General features: G+C 43.9%; 1 protein-coding gene across 5 annotated transcripts in view; it reads left to right on the top strand.

The window, feature by feature from the left end:
• LOC133513361 (synaptotagmin-2-like) overlaps positions 1 to 15,601 on the top strand; it is an 82,631-nt gene that overhangs the window by 23,245 nt on the left and 43,785 nt on the right. For 3 of the 5 annotated variants that reach the window (XM_061844138.1, XM_061844101.1, XM_061844109.1), the window contains one exon: positions 2,207 to 2,274. The exons of 1 other annotated variant lie outside the window; for it this stretch is intronic. The gene's annotated coding sequence lies outside the window, so the exon portion shown is untranslated. Of the gene's footprint in view, positions 1 to 538; positions 578 to 2,206; positions 2,275 to 15,601 lie in introns of those variants that run through there. One more of the 5 variants, XM_061844117.1, reaches the window with a different exon arrangement.

Genomic DNA, 15,601 nt, shown 5'->3' with positions numbered 1-15,601 from the left:
TCACCTGAAGATGCAGCGCATTATTGCGTGTATGTAATAATGTGTGTATCATCTATCACGTTCCTGTAGTCTAAACAAAACAACGCCGCGGGTTGCACAGCAATCGTGGTGGCAGTTGTGCCGCTTATTTGTGTTGGCTGTGTTTATTAATGAATGGTTAACAGTTAATTAACTAATTAATAACTACAATTTCAAGAGAAATTGTGTCATATGGAAATCATGTGGAATACTACTGAATCATATTGAGTGAAGAAGGAAGTTGAACAATATACAATTACATGTAATTTGATTGAATGATATGGAATGCAGTGAATGAGCTGAAGAGTTTGTTGAAAAAAAAATGTGTGAAATGTGAAATATGGGAGAGAACTGGAGTTTGTATAACAAGGGAATTTTGGGAATGTGGAAAACATTAGTCCTCGGAAGAGTTTGAATCCGTCAAGGAAGGAACAATGTAGAATGTACGAATGTAGTATGTACTCGGATGTACTGTTCATTCATTGATTTCCCGCTTATCCTCACTAGGGTTGCCGGTGTGCTGGAGCTACCTTTCGGCAAGGCGCATTAAGATTAAGATGTATGTGCATTGCTGTATTGTACTGCTGTTATATAATTTGAGATTGCTGGTCATATAATTTCAACATAATCTACATGTGGATTTAATTCAGTCATTCAACTTCAAAAAGTGAAACTTATACAACGTATTCATTCATTAGACACAGACTGACATATTTCAAGTGTGTATTTCTTTTAATGTGGATGATTATTACTGACAACTCATGAGTATCTCACTAAATTCGAATATTGTGGAGAGGTGCAATACTGAAGACACCCGGTGCCACGCTCCAATCAGCTACTTAAGTCAAAAGTCACCTGCAAAGGCCTGTAAGTGGTCTCCCAGTCTAGTTCTGTGGGCTTGACAATCGTGGGGCAAACTGGTGGGCCAACAGTTGTGAGCACCTTGCACAAGGAGGCCAAGACACTACAATAGCGCCCCAAAACTGGCCACCCTGAGGTTAATGGAGGGACCCTCTGCCGTTGCCCTGGCGAATCACCACACCCGCTCAACACCCTCGTGCCTCGCCACTGCCGTCCCTCTACCCTCACCCAACCAAGAGAGCCGACCACAGCAGTTGGCTGCCAACAGGCGAATTGTCAAATGCCGACGTGTGAAAATATGCGACGTCCACTGTCGTCTTTAAGATTGCACGTGAAAGGACAGCTACAAGTATTGAGTTCCTGGTGCTTATTATTTTTGCTGTTACTGTCACTTATTGTTCAATTCGGAGCGAGGTTACAGTAGATTTTCATTGCTACTAACTGGGTTTTGTGTCAGCAGGATTGTGTAAGAATTATTTTCATCTGATCATAGCAGAAGATTCAAATCAAGAGAGCGGGAACTTTATGATTTGGATGACTTTGTCAGGAAAGATTGAGAGATTTGTTATATTGATGCACTCTCCAGGCTGGGGATGAGATCCTTCTCCAAGTGGAGGAGTTGAAGTATCTTCTTCAAGTGTCTTGTTCACGAGTGAGGGAAGAATGCAGCGGGAGATCTACAAACGGATCGGTGCAGCGTCTGCAGTGATGCGGACTTTGCATCGGTCCGTTGTGGTAAAGCGGGAGCTAAGTTGAAAGGGGAAGCTCTCAATTTACCAGTCGATCTACGTTCCTACCCTCGCCTACGGGCGGGAAAAATTAGTTTCCGCCGCAAGGTGTCCAGACTCTCAATCATCCGGGAGAGGCTCAGTGTCGAGCCGCTGCTCCTCCGCATTGAGAATGAGCCAGATGAGGTGGCTGGGACATCTGATTCCGATGCCTCCCGGACGCCTCCCTGGTGAGGTGTTTCCAGGCACGTCCCACCAGAAAGAGACCCCGAGGACGACCCAGAACACGCTGGAGAGAGACTATGTCTCTCGGCTGGCTTGGGACCGCCTTGGGATCCCTCCGGAAGAGCTGGAAGAAGTGGCTGGGGAAAGGGAAGTCTGGGTATCCCTGCTGAAGCTACTTCCTCCACGACCCTACCGGGAAAAGCGGTACATAACGGATGGATGGATGGATGGATGGATGGATGGATGGATGGAGGATGGATGGATGGATGGATGGATGGATGCATGGATGGATCGATGTTATATTGATACAAGGTGCTAATATACTTATAGGTATATGATGTGGTTGATTTAGTTTTGACTTTCTTTCTTTGCAGGACATCAGACTGGCAACTTTCTCACTGTGAATACATCCAGCCACTCCTTCAGAATTCAACATTCGGCTGTAAGTGTCCCACTAGCACAGATCCTAAAGTGTGTGCATGACAACTCTTCGATAAGACCGAGTGACATACGAACTTAAAGGTTGCGAGGGAAGTATTGTAGGAGGAGGAACGGAAGTGGGGGATATTCTCCACTTCATCATAGCAGTCTCGCGTCATTGCTGCGACTGTCCTCTTTACGAGGGCACACATCACTGCACATTGTTGCAGGCCTTCATTCTCTGGAGAAAGAATATCATCCACCTTGGCCATTGCATAGATCTGCTCTGCCTTTTTGGCCTCACTCGATGTCAACTCACCTCAGCCGTGCATGTGATTTTTCATGACAAACATGGATCATTCTAATACAATGAAGGTTTTGTTGACTTTCTTTAATATCATATTTTTTTTTACTCGTGAAGTATCTATATATGCTTCCAACAGGTTCATTCATGGTGCCCTTGAGTGTACAGTGCTAACTCATAAAATGAACAGAGGTCTCCCATGACAGCGTTTGACCCTCTTCCCTTACTCCTCCTTCCTATGCACATATGGAAACTAATTTCCCTATTTGCTACGTATGCACCACAGATGCCAAAATGTACCCCTAACAGAATTATTAGCCAGTCTTAGTCACTTCGATTTAGACTACCACCTTTTCTACTCGTCAATCAATTACCGTATTTTCCGCACTATAAGGTGCACTGCATTATAAGGTGCACCTTCAATGAATGGCCTGTTTTAATTGTTTTTTTTTTCATATATAAGGTGCATCAGATTATAAGGCGTACCACATTATATGGCGCATAGACTAGAGCTCGTGCACCTACATCACCGAAGTCACGTGACAGGCCATACTGCCGGGCTAGCAAATGCTAAGTCGAGACGACACGAAAATACGTCTTGTAGCAAAACGCCCAGAGTTTTGTTTGATACCGTTAAACATTTAGAAGGTGATAATAAACAAAGGTACGAGGAAAAATGAGAGACACTTGGCATAGAGGACCCGTATTTAATGCCGAAGTCAATGTTTTCGCTGATAAGGAAGTGGACTGTTAACCTGATTCCGCTTGTCTTGGACAACTGGATCTACACATGGATCTGGTGAGGAAGTCGTCGAGATTTACACGGAAGAGTTTGAAATCGTAGAAAAGTCTGGACGCATACAAATATTTTGATGCTACATCTGTTCTCAATCAAGAATAAATCCCACATAGTGCTGGAGCCGCTCAGATTTTTTCAATACACATACCAATATTTAAACTAATGACTCCTGGTCTTACACAAACTCGCATTCATTAACTATGGGGAAAAAAAAAGACAGGGCACCATCCATCACATTCTATTGCTGAAATCCATCCATCTTTTCATCTGGTATTCTTTAGAATGACCTCTTTGAATATCTGCCTCGTCTAATGTAACAACCAACAGCACAACAAGTCTCGGGCGTTGTGAAAATTCTGCTCCGGTTCAATGTCGCCCACACTGTCGGGCAGCTCTTTTTGACTGGCAATATGGCGCCGTAAAAATGCTGACGTCACGTGCACGAACTCTATAGATGCTACAGTAAAGGCTGGGGTTACGTGATGCATGGGTTAGGGTTAGGGTTCTAAAAGAACCAAAGGCTCAGTATTGATCCACATATAAGGCTCACTGGAATATAAGGCGCACCGTTGGCTTTTGAGAAAATTAAAGCCTTGTAGGTGTGCCTTATAGTGTGGAAAATACGGTACCTGTATTACCCAAATCAAATTTAAAGTATGGTACATTGTACTTTCTGTGAGTGGACATAGGACCTATGTAAGAGCGTTTGTTAATGAAGCAGAATTCATTCTAAAAGACAAGCCCACTTATTATGACTATACAAACACTACATAGTTTTAATCTAATAGCTTACTGTATTTGCGAAGCACTGACGCACATAATAATCACGTTAAATATGCAAGCAAGATGAGGTACGACACCACTCCTCATCGTTTAAAACAATGATCACAAAACACTTGCACGTTCAACTTGTATGTAACCTCGGAAGTACTTGAAAAAGCGTCACGGTGGGCACCGTTTAAGGGGCCAGTCAATAGAAGGACATTCATTGCCAATGCGTGCACACATGCGCACACGACACGTACTTTAAGAAAAGTGTCGGGAGCAAGCGTCTCTCCGCGCTCAACCTCCTCATCAGGTCCATCCACTGTTCGAGTGAAATTTGTGAAGAGGTGACATTCTTTTCGAAAGCGAGCCGGATCACATGCCGTATGTTGTACCATTCGTGCTCTGAGGAAATCCAACAACAACAACAAAAAAAAAAACTCTTTTCACAGTTTGCTCCTCAACTTAGGGCAAGCGCGAAGGCTTTTATCACAGTGACGACAGTTTCTAATACATTTTTGCATGTGCTAATTGTGTTAACTGTTCTCCATTTTCCGTCTTGGGGGGGTTCGGCTATTTTCTCCACCAGGAACTCACGGTGAACCGCAGTACTGTAGTATATTCTGGTTCAACCACATCTGGCCCAGCTAAGACAATTACACGCGGAACGGTGGTTCAGCTGGTAAAGCGCTGGCCTAACAGTTCTGAGGCCCCGAGTTCAATCCCGGACCCGCCAGTGTGTAGTTTGCATGTTTTCCTCGTGTGCCTGCGTGGGTTTCCTCCAGGCACTCTGGTTTCCTCCCACATCCCAAAAACACGCAACATTAATTGGACACGCTAAATTGCCCTTAGGTGTGATTATGAGTGCAACCGTTTGTCTCCATGTTCCCTGCAATTGGCTGGCAACCGGTTCAGGGTGTGCCCCGCATCCTGCCCGTTGACAGCTGGGATAGGCTCCAGCACTCCCGCGACCCTCGTGAGGATAAGCGGCTAAGAAAATGGATGGACCTTGTCCGGAAGTCATCTTCATCGTGCGGGCGTTCCAAAACCAACAGCTCTCCTGCGTTGGTTTACCATCCAGTTTTGCAAAGGTCACTTTAAATTGAGTTTTCAACTTTTTGCACGTCTCCAGAATTAATAATTGTTAAAAATACCGTTAGGTTCACTTCAAAATTGGCGCGGCACTGCTATGTGACTGATATACAGTCTTGCAAGTCACATGGACTGAGTTTTTATTTTTTATTTTTTATTTCCAGCCAGGCTCTGATAGGCTGTTCAAGTCGAGGGTCCCTTTAATCAAAAATAATCACAATGACAAAGCAATGAAGAACTCAATATTAGTGTTTCTTTAGACAAACATAAACGCACGGATAAAATGAAATACAAACAAAAATAAAGTGTTTGAATTTAGAGAGCGGCTTGCATCCTGGTGGGTGGGCACTGCCCCCTACGGTCTGCCCACAGAAATGGGTCCACCCATGACCTGCAATCTGCATAAACTGTGCCCCTATTTTCAAATATAAGAACATCTGACCGATACATCTCAGCCAATTCTGAAGGTTTAAGTCAATTTTTGTTCTTCTTCCTGGGGCGGGTAGTGACAGAAAATGACTGGGAAACACTGGCCTAATGGGACAAGCCGAAAGCAAAAGAAAGATCTTAGTTTCAAACATGCGGACACACAATTTAAGTACAAAGTACAGCGCCGTTATTGAGTGAGGCCGATTGGCTTTTTGTGCACGCGCCACCATCATCACCTGCAAAGTGTCGCACTCAGTTGATTAATCAAAGTCATTTTCAGGAGTGATAAAATTGGGAATAAACCCCAGCGGACGGCAGCCGTGCCAGGAATGATGGACGCCGCTCTAATATTAGCACTACAGCTATTTTCCATAATTTCGCCCACTCTGCCTTTTTCTTTTTGTGAACATTGATCACGGCTACTTTCACTGAATGACTTTGCATGCCTCAGGGTGCTCTGTTAGAATATTAGGCAGCGCACGGATTTCAGATCTGTGTTTGTAAATCAACCTGGCACGGTGGAAGAGCTGAAAAGCGTTGGCTTCACAGTTTTGAGGTCCCGGGTTCAATCCCGGACCCGCCCGTGCGGAGTTTGCATGTTCTCCCCGTGCCTGCGTGGGTTTTCTCCGGGTGGGCACTCCAGTTTCCTCCCGCATCCCAAAAACATGCTACATTAATTGGACACTCTAAATTGCCCCCAGGTGTGTGATTGTGAGTGCGACTGTTCTCTGTCTTCATGCGCCCTGCGATTGGGTGGCAACCAGTTCAGGGTGTACCCTGCCTCCTGCCCGTTGACACCTGGGATAGGCACTACATGTCCGTCTGTTCATCCATCCATCCATTATCTACCGCTTTTATTTTAAAATATGTATCATTTCGATGAGGCGGACGGTGGATGACTGGTTAGAGGATCAGCCTCACAGTTCTGAGGACCGAGGTTCAAATCCCAGCCCTGCCTGTATGGAGTTTGGATATGGGTTTGCTCCGGGAACTCGAGTTTCCTCCCACATCACCAAAACATGCAACATTAATTGGACACTCTAAATTGCCCCTAGGTGTGATTGCGAGTGCGGCTGTTTGTCTCAATGTGCCCTGCGATTGCCTGGCAACCAGTTCAGGGTGTGCCCCGCCTCCTGCCCGTTGACAGCTGGGATAGACTCCAGCACTTCCCCGCGACCCTCGTGAGGATAAGTACCCGGGTTCAATCCCGGCCCCGCCTGTGTGGAGTTTATATATTCCCCTCGTGCCTGCGTGGGTTTTGTCCGGGCACTGCGGTTTTCTCCCACATCCCAAAAACATGCAACATTAATTGGACACTCTAAATTGCCCCTGGGTGTGATTGCGAGTGCGGCTGTTTGTCTCGATGTGCCTTGCGATTGGCTGGCAACCAGTTCAGGGTGTAACCCGCCTCCTACCCGGTGACAGCTGGGATAGGTTCCAGCACTCCCCACGACCCTTGTGAGGATTAGCGGCTAAGAAAATGGATGGATGGATAATTCGACCTCATCTGCAGGTTGTGATGAAGCATTGTGTTAGCATGGAAATTAAAAACAGCATCATTTCTGCAGTTGCACTGTCATCTGCAAATTACGCAATCTTTACAGATGATGTACAAGCGCACCAACTAGTGGGTTTTGTGACTTATTTTTTGTTTTGTTTTTAAAGCCAAAATCTGAGGTATTTGAGCCAGCTTCAACTATCCCGTCGATAGAGTGGAGTGGAAAAAAAGGAGAACGACCGTCAGCAATGCAAGTTGAGCTCTAGTCATCCAAAACTCACAACCAGAAGCTCACATGAAGAATTGTAGCATATCGTTCAATAGGTCACCCTCCTCTAAGACATACAATATGTACAACACGAAAACTGTTGAAGATAGCCGGGATAGGCTCAAGAATGCCCGCGACCTTGATGAGAATAAGCTGGACCAAAAAATGGAACAAAATGGACGCTTTTCCATCCATCCTTTATCTGACCCGCTTACACTCAGCAGGGTCGCGGGAGCGCTGGATCCTACCCCAGCTATCGACGGGGAGGAGGCGGGGTGGACCTTGAACAGGTTGCCGGCCAATCGCAGGGGACATAGAGACAGCCATTCACACTCGCATTCACACCTACGCCTTCAATTAACCTCGACATGGTTTTTTTGGGGGATGTGGGAGAGAAAATCCACAGAACCCGGTCCCCCCCCAGAACTGTGATGCAGATGCTCTAACCAAGCGTCCACAGGTATCTATCTATCTATCTATCTATCTATCTATCTATCTATCTATCTATCTATCTATCTATCTATCTATCTATCTATCTATCTATCTATCTATCTATCTATCTATCTATCTATCTATCTATCTATCTATCTCTCTCTCTCTCTCTCTCTCTCTCTCTCTCTCTCTCTCTCTCTCTCTATCTAGTGGTCCTATTAAACAATCATGTTTAACCATCATAAAAATACATTCTGCTCATTTACATGCAATTTACAAAATTTTGTGCCAGTCTCGCTGATTATCTATCTATCTATCTATCTATCTATCTATCTATCTATCTATCTATCTATCTATCTATCTATCCATCCATCCATCCATCCATCCATCCATCCATCCATCCATCCTCCATCCATCCATCCATCCATCCATCCATCCATCCATCCATCCATCCATCCATCTATCTATCTATCTATCTTCTATCTATCTATCTATCTATCTATCTATCTATCTATCTATCTATCTATCTATCTATCTATCTATCTATCTATCTATCTATCTATCTATCTATCTATCTATCTATCTATCTATCTATCTATCTATCCATCCATCCATCCAATCTCTGATAGAATTTTCAAATTTCTTCACTGCATTCAAATTTCTTAAATGTCTGATTTGGTGAGATTTATGAGCTGGAAACCCAAATTATGTCAGCATAAACAACTTGAAAATTTGTTCAAATTGTGGTCCCTGAAATGAGACTCTATCATCGATGAACATTTTTCAACAGAATTATGGAAATAAACTTTTCTATGATATTCACATTTTTGGAAAGGGTCTGTATTAGCAGGGGCACATTTTGATTCAGCATCTGTAGACACAGTTTAAGACAATCTAAGTATGTGTGTGTGCAATGTGAGGAACACACAAGTAACTCGGAGTGCTGACATTTTAATGACTTCGCCACGGTCGAGAGAGTTTTTTTTTTTTTTTAGAGCCAGCTCGTAGCTCTCTGGCTTGTTAGCTCACCGGCTAGCGAATGTAATAAATAAACAGTTATTTTCCCCTTCGGTTTTCCGCTTGTCTCAAAACATCCTTATTCCAGCGGCTCGCTGCGTCGAGATAATACAAATACAGTCCAGCGAAAAAAAATTCCCATGTTCACTGCATGGAACATTAACACAACATAACCTGCTCTGACTGTGATTGTCTAGAGCCAAGACCAGAGTTGTACATTTAAGTCACTGTGTGTGTAGAAGCGCTTCACCAACACGCACATATATGAACCGGATCAGTAGCGAGTGCAAAACATAACTGTACAGCAGAGAGTTTTGATTCCTTTTATGACAGATAAAGAAATAGGCCATCAGAACCCAAACAAAGAATCGCATTGTTGTGCCTCCTCACATCTTGAGCACCAGCACATGCAGAGAAGCACGTCTAATCCACAATTGATATCTGGCTCACATACCCAAGTGACACACAGAAGATTTCCAGCGACAAAAATTCTTCACTGCTTCATATTTGAAAGAAAAAAAAAAACAGTCTTGAAAGTGCAGTCGATAACAGTAGATTCTCTGATTTGTGTGCATGTGCGTGCTGTGTGTACTTTATCATGGACAAATGATGTATTTTCTCCGCCGTTCCTTGTACTTTATTGTATTTCAATTTGCTTTATGTGACATAGGCACCACGAGCCCGTTAGCTCTTACAGTGCATGCATTTGCTTTCGGACGTGAAGTTTGGTACGACGGCAAATGTCACAGCATTATAGTGGCTTCCGTTCGTTGCGAGCGCCGCCCGATTAGTCTCCACAACACGTATGCCTTATAAAATATGTATTCCAACTTGCTCCGAACCTCAGGAGGCTTGGCCTGCTTAGTTCGACTTGAGTTTCCTTTACTGTTCAGACAATAAAATCTTGATTACAAGACTAGTTCCAAAATCAGGTATGAATCAAAATGGTACAGCTCTGTACTGGAAACCTTCATAATGGTCACGACTTATTGTACGGTATTGCTGTCGGGAGTTAATGTTATTCCCTCTGAGAAATGTGTTACTGCTGATCAATTTGGGTTTTGCCAGCATGTGCTAGATTTTGCTCGGATCAATATCACCTTTCCTGGACAGACCTGCCTTCATGGGTTCAGTCTACTAAAGTATAATATATCTGCTATGTGCAGGCAAGTGCCGACTGTCTAGGTTTCATCCATCCATCCATGCATTTTCTTAGCCGCTTATCCTCACAGGGGTCACGGGAGTGCCGGAGCCTATCTCATTTGTCAACGGGCAGGAGGGCGGGGTACATCCTGAAGTGGTTGCCAGCCACTCACAGGTCACACAGAGACAAACAGCCACACTCACAATCACACCTAGGGGCAATTTAGAGTGTCCAATTAATGTCGCATGTTTTTGGGATGTGGGAGGAAACCGGAGTGCCCGGAGAAAACCCACCCAGGCACGGGGAGAACATGCAAACTGGGACTGGACCCAGGTCCTCAGAACTGTGAGGCCTATGCTTTCCAGCTGCGCCGCCCTGCCGCCAGGTTTCATACAGTGAACAAAAATATAAATTTAGCTTTTTTTGGGGGGGGGATTTGCTCCTCAGACTTTCAATATATACAAAAGCATATTTCTCTCAGATACTGTTCACAAATCTGTCTTAAATCTGTGTTAGTTATCCCTTTTCCTTTTGCCAAGATAATCCATCCATCTCACAGGTGTGACGTGTCAAGATGCTCGTTTTGTTCTGAAATGTGTACTTTTACTGTATTGTAATGATCTGGCAGGGTGGGGAAACCACTCCAGTACCTGGTGTGACCACCATTAGCACGCATCAGCAAGCAATGCAACACATTAGCTTTGCATAGAGTTGATCGCGTTGTTGATTGTGGCTTGTGGAAAATTGGTCTCTTAGGCTCTTTAGTGGCTTTGCAAAGTTGATGGTTATTGGCAGGAAGTAGAACGTGCTGTGATATATGCCGACCCAGAGCAGCCCAAAACATGGCTCAGTCGCTGACATATCCAGCGAGGATGCTGCTCATGCAAAAACCGATGTTTTCACTTTCACGGAATTGTGTACAGAACTTTGAATCGTGAGGGCATGCATTATCATGCTGCAATATGTGTTTACTGACTTGGATGAATGGCACAACAATGGGCCTCAGAATCTCGTCGAGGTATCTCTGTGCATTCAAAATGTGGTTAATGAAATGTTCATTTTCCATAACATACTCGTTCCCATACTATAACCCCATCACAACAATGGGCTACTCATTTCTACAGCCTTCGCATTAGCACCCAGTTTACCCACACAAGGCTATTCACGTTTTATGCCATCTGCCTGGTATAGTGAAAACTGTGATTCAATCAGAAAGAAAAGACTTTGCTGAAGTGCAGGATGCTATGGAATATGATCATTTGTCCACTCAAGTCAATTCTAACGACGAAGTGCCTTTAGGCTGAGACTCCGATGAGGAGGATAAACGCGCAGATCCAAATAGATGTTTCTAACGGTTTGTGCAGAAATGATCTGGTAATGCAAATCAATTGCCGCAGTACCAGTCTGGGTGGCGGGCCTCAGACAATCCTGGTGGTAAATACTGGACGCTGAACGTGGAGGTCCTAGGCTGGTGTGCTCACATCTGGTCTATGGTTGAGTTGTCTGTAAAAATCTATGAAATAGGTTTGAAGACAGTTTATCGGCGAGAAATGAACATTCAGTGCACAGGAAACAGGTCTGCTGGACATTCCTACAATCAACATGCCAATTGCATGCATGCGCACAACTTAGAACATCTGTGTCCTTTTGTTTTGTGATAAAACTTCAAATTTTTTTAATGTGCTAGCCCATGCCTTTGCGATATTTGCACGCGTTTGTGTGATTGTGTAACATGTTTGCTGACCAGACTTATTGATAGTGTGCATGTGTGTGTCATTTTCATATAACTCGATTACTAAAAAGTAAAGACATTTATAGATTATGTCTAATCTGTTTTTGTCACCTTGGGTTTATATTGACAAATGTTTGATATTGGAAAAACCCATGATTGAAGTCCTGTTTTCAAGAAGTTATTGATGACTGAAGGTTTGAATCCGTAATGATATAGACAAAAAAACAGATCACAGTTATCCATGATAGCTGAACTTTGGCCTTTTTCTTGCTCCTCTGTTGCTTTGGTAAGCGGCCAGGTCTTGCTGTCTTAGCACTCAGACGCCAAAGGCAGTTGGTCCTGATGACTTACAGTACCTGGGGAGGTATGAAAGCATCTGGAAGGAGTGGCTGTGGATTTCTTGACCAGGCTGAACAGAATTCTAGTGGTTGAGAAGATGCCTGAGGAATGGAGTATGCTGATGGCCGTTTTTTTTTGAACAACGTCGAAGTGCAGAGTCGATCACCTTCCTGTTTGCAGTGTGGATGGATAGGCTGACAGATAAGATTAGACGGGAATGCCCGTACACCACGGTAATCCCAGATGAGGTTGTGTTCTGCAGGAAGAGTAAGGAGCAGGCGGAGGAACAGGCAGAAATGTACATTGGAAAGGCGAGGAACGAAAATGAGCGTGGTCAGGAAGTAAAGAAACGGATCCAAGCAGCTTGGAATGAGTGGCTGAAGGTGTCTGGTGTGTTATGTGACAGAAGAGTCTGCTAGGATAATAGGGAATGTTTATAACACAACAATGAGGCACAGCCATGTTTTACCAATTAGTGGCAGTGGCACTGAAGAGACGACAAGAAGCAGAAACGAAGATGTCGAGGTCCTCTCTACACGTGACCGGATTGGATAGGATTAAAAATGAGCTCACCAGAGGGACAGCCAAGGTTGGAGGTCTTGGAGACAAAGTTAGAGAGCGCGGACTTCGATGGCAGTATTTTGGAAGAAGGATGGTGAAGATGCTGCTGCCAGTCAAGAGAGCGAGAAGAAGACCAAAGAGATGGATGATGGATGTCGTGAGCGAAGACAAGAGGTCGGTCGGAGAGGAGGATGCAGGAGATAGGCTGAAATGATCAGCGCCCACTGGGACAAGCTGAAAAGAAAACATCATTATACTTTTAATCACTAACAAAGTAATTGTGTAATTCAGCAATGCAAACTAGAAAATACATTGATGGATGAATACTCATCTTGTAGACTGTATGAACTTCTGCATCAATCTTATGCCAACTTCGATTCTAAAATTTCTATCAGATGTTTTTTCAAGAACTGATTGAGAAAACGGTGTTAGCCCGCTGAAATGCGCTTCTTGCATAACAGTAACGACAAAAGTGTGGGATTTACAGTCAAAACAGCTTCATGGCAATCTTTTGAATTGCAAAATGTACTTGTTCCCCTTCAATGCCTGCAGAAACAAGTACATAAGTGACGCTGATCAATAAACACACTCAAGTGCGTTACGAGGTTTCATGGATGGGGGGCTAAGCACCCGGTATATGCACAAGGTGTGAGCGAATGTAGCACTAAGGACAAAATTTCACTTACAGCTAACAGAGAAAGGAATTGTAACTTTTGTGGACACTTTTTAAAACAGTACAATACTTGCTCAAATTAGTTGTTTGTAGTGTTAGGTCACCCCGTTTTTTTTTTTTTTTTTTTTAAATACAGTTCATAATGTTGTACAGTACATAAATATGCTTTCCACGAAACAAAAAGAAAAAACTATGTACACATTTTTATGTTGTATGCAAAAAAAAAAAAAAAAGTCCCGGTCACATCACAAAGTCAAAAGTCATCATTTGAATTAAAATAAAATTACAGAGGATAATTTCCCGATGGTGTAGTGGTACACACGCCTGCCTTTGTTGCGGGCAGCGTGGGATCGATTCCCGCTCAGCGATGGCGTCGATATCTGCCCTGCGACTGACTGGCGACCAGTTCAGGGTGTAGTCCGCCTTTCGCCCAAAGCTAGCTGAGATAGGCTCGAGCTTTCCCGCAACCCTTGTGAGGATAAGTGTGATCAAAATCAAATTTTTAGCTGCAATCGCCAGCTACTTGGTGGGTGAAAGCGTCAATGAATGCCGGCTCTTTTTAAGGGTGTCAAATGTTTTATATGCATTATGAAGGAAGTAGCACAGTAGCCTTGTGGGTAGTTAGTGGTGTGCCACACAATTCCGAAGTCGGGGGTTTGAATCTTGGCTTTGGATTTCCAGTGTGGAGTTTAGCGTGTTCTCCCTGTGGTTGTGTGAGTTTTCTTTGGATCCTCCAGCTGCCTTCCCCCTTTCAAAAAAAAAACATCCATGTTAGGTTAATTAGACTTCAAATGTTATATACTGTGGGGAGTGGGGTTGGACCAATACGGTGTGTTCCGCAGCTTTCACCCAAAGTCAGTTCGGTTATGCTCCAGCTCATCTGCGACTTTAATGAGGGCACGCGGTATAGAAAATGGATGAGGCCCAAAAGAATCCTGCCACTTCTGTTGATCTACGGTCCCCTACCTGCTGAATCTCATATTTGAGTTTTATAGTTCATCAAAATGTTGCCGACATAGTTTGATTGATAATTAAAAACAACATATATTATTCTTCCCGTGTAACAAATGAATTGGGGGAAAAAATGAATAAAGTAGTAAAATATTCATGAAATTCATTTCCAGGCCCTTGATTAAGTTCAATAAATCAATTTGATAATACGGGGGAGCTGTGGACTTATTGGCATTGCTTTCATAAGGGTGCAACAAGAATATTAATATTAGGGCCAGAGGTGTGACAGAAGAGTCTCTGCTAGGATGAACGACAAAGTTTATAAAACGGTGGTGAGGCCGGCCATGGTGTACCGATTAGAGACGGTGGTGCTGAAGAGACAACAGGAAGAAGAACTGTAGGTGGCGGAAATGAAGATGTTGAGGTTCGGGTTGGATAGGATTAGAAATGAGCTCATTAGAGGGACAGCCACAGTTGGATGTTTCGGACATAAGGTTCGAGAGAGCAGACTTCGATGGTTTGGACATGTCCAGAGGCGAGAGAGTGAGTATATTGGTGGAAGGGTGACGAAGATGGAGCTGTCAAGGAAGAGAGAGCGGGAGGAAGACCAAAGAAAAGGTTGATGGATGTTGTGAGGGAGGACATGAGGACAGTGGATGTTAGAGAGGAAGATGCACGAGATAGGAAAAAGATGGCATGCTGTGGCGACCCCTAATTGGACAAGCCGAAAAGAAAAGAAGAAGAAGAAGATTAGGGCCTAAGATGCACATACAATATGAGAATGTCAACATGAATGTAAAAGCTTCAGCCAACCTTTTTATCAAACCTAAACATCTCTTTTTAATGCCTGCCCCCTGCACTGAGAAATGCAATCTGCCCTTTGGGCAGGAGACAAATGAGCGTCCTCTGTCTGCAGTTACATGTTTGGAAATAATAAAAAAAAAAAACGCCACACTCTGGCTGACTGGTTTTTCATTGTAAGTGATTGTGATTTTATTGATTTCCGGTCCAAGTGGCCATTTCTGGCCAATGAGCAAGGTGATTCTCTTAAGAGACAACGTTAATTCTCGGTGACACGCTGTTCCACCCAAAGGGCTCCGAAGTGGCTCCGCGTTGGTGTTAAGCTAATGAGTACGTCACTTCTCGTCATTAAGCCAGCAGATTTATACTTCACATGTCCTGTCCACGGTAATAAAAAAAACGGCAGTTTGAGCGAGTGATTTTAAATGGCCTCCTGGAGATTGTGCAGCTTGAGATTTCAAGATGAAAAGTCAGAGCCAAAGCTGTCTTTTTCCCCTGCACGATTTCGCCCGTTTATACCTCTGCTGTGTTTATGAGTTGCAAC

Source organism: Syngnathoides biaculeatus, chromosome 2 (genome assembly GCF_019802595.1).
Source record: "Syngnathoides biaculeatus isolate LvHL_M chromosome 2, ASM1980259v1, whole genome shotgun sequence".
Lineage (NCBI taxonomy): Eukaryota > Metazoa > Chordata > Actinopteri > Syngnathiformes > Syngnathidae > Syngnathoides > Syngnathoides biaculeatus.
This window is presented reverse-complemented; position numbering and strand designations above follow the sequence as displayed.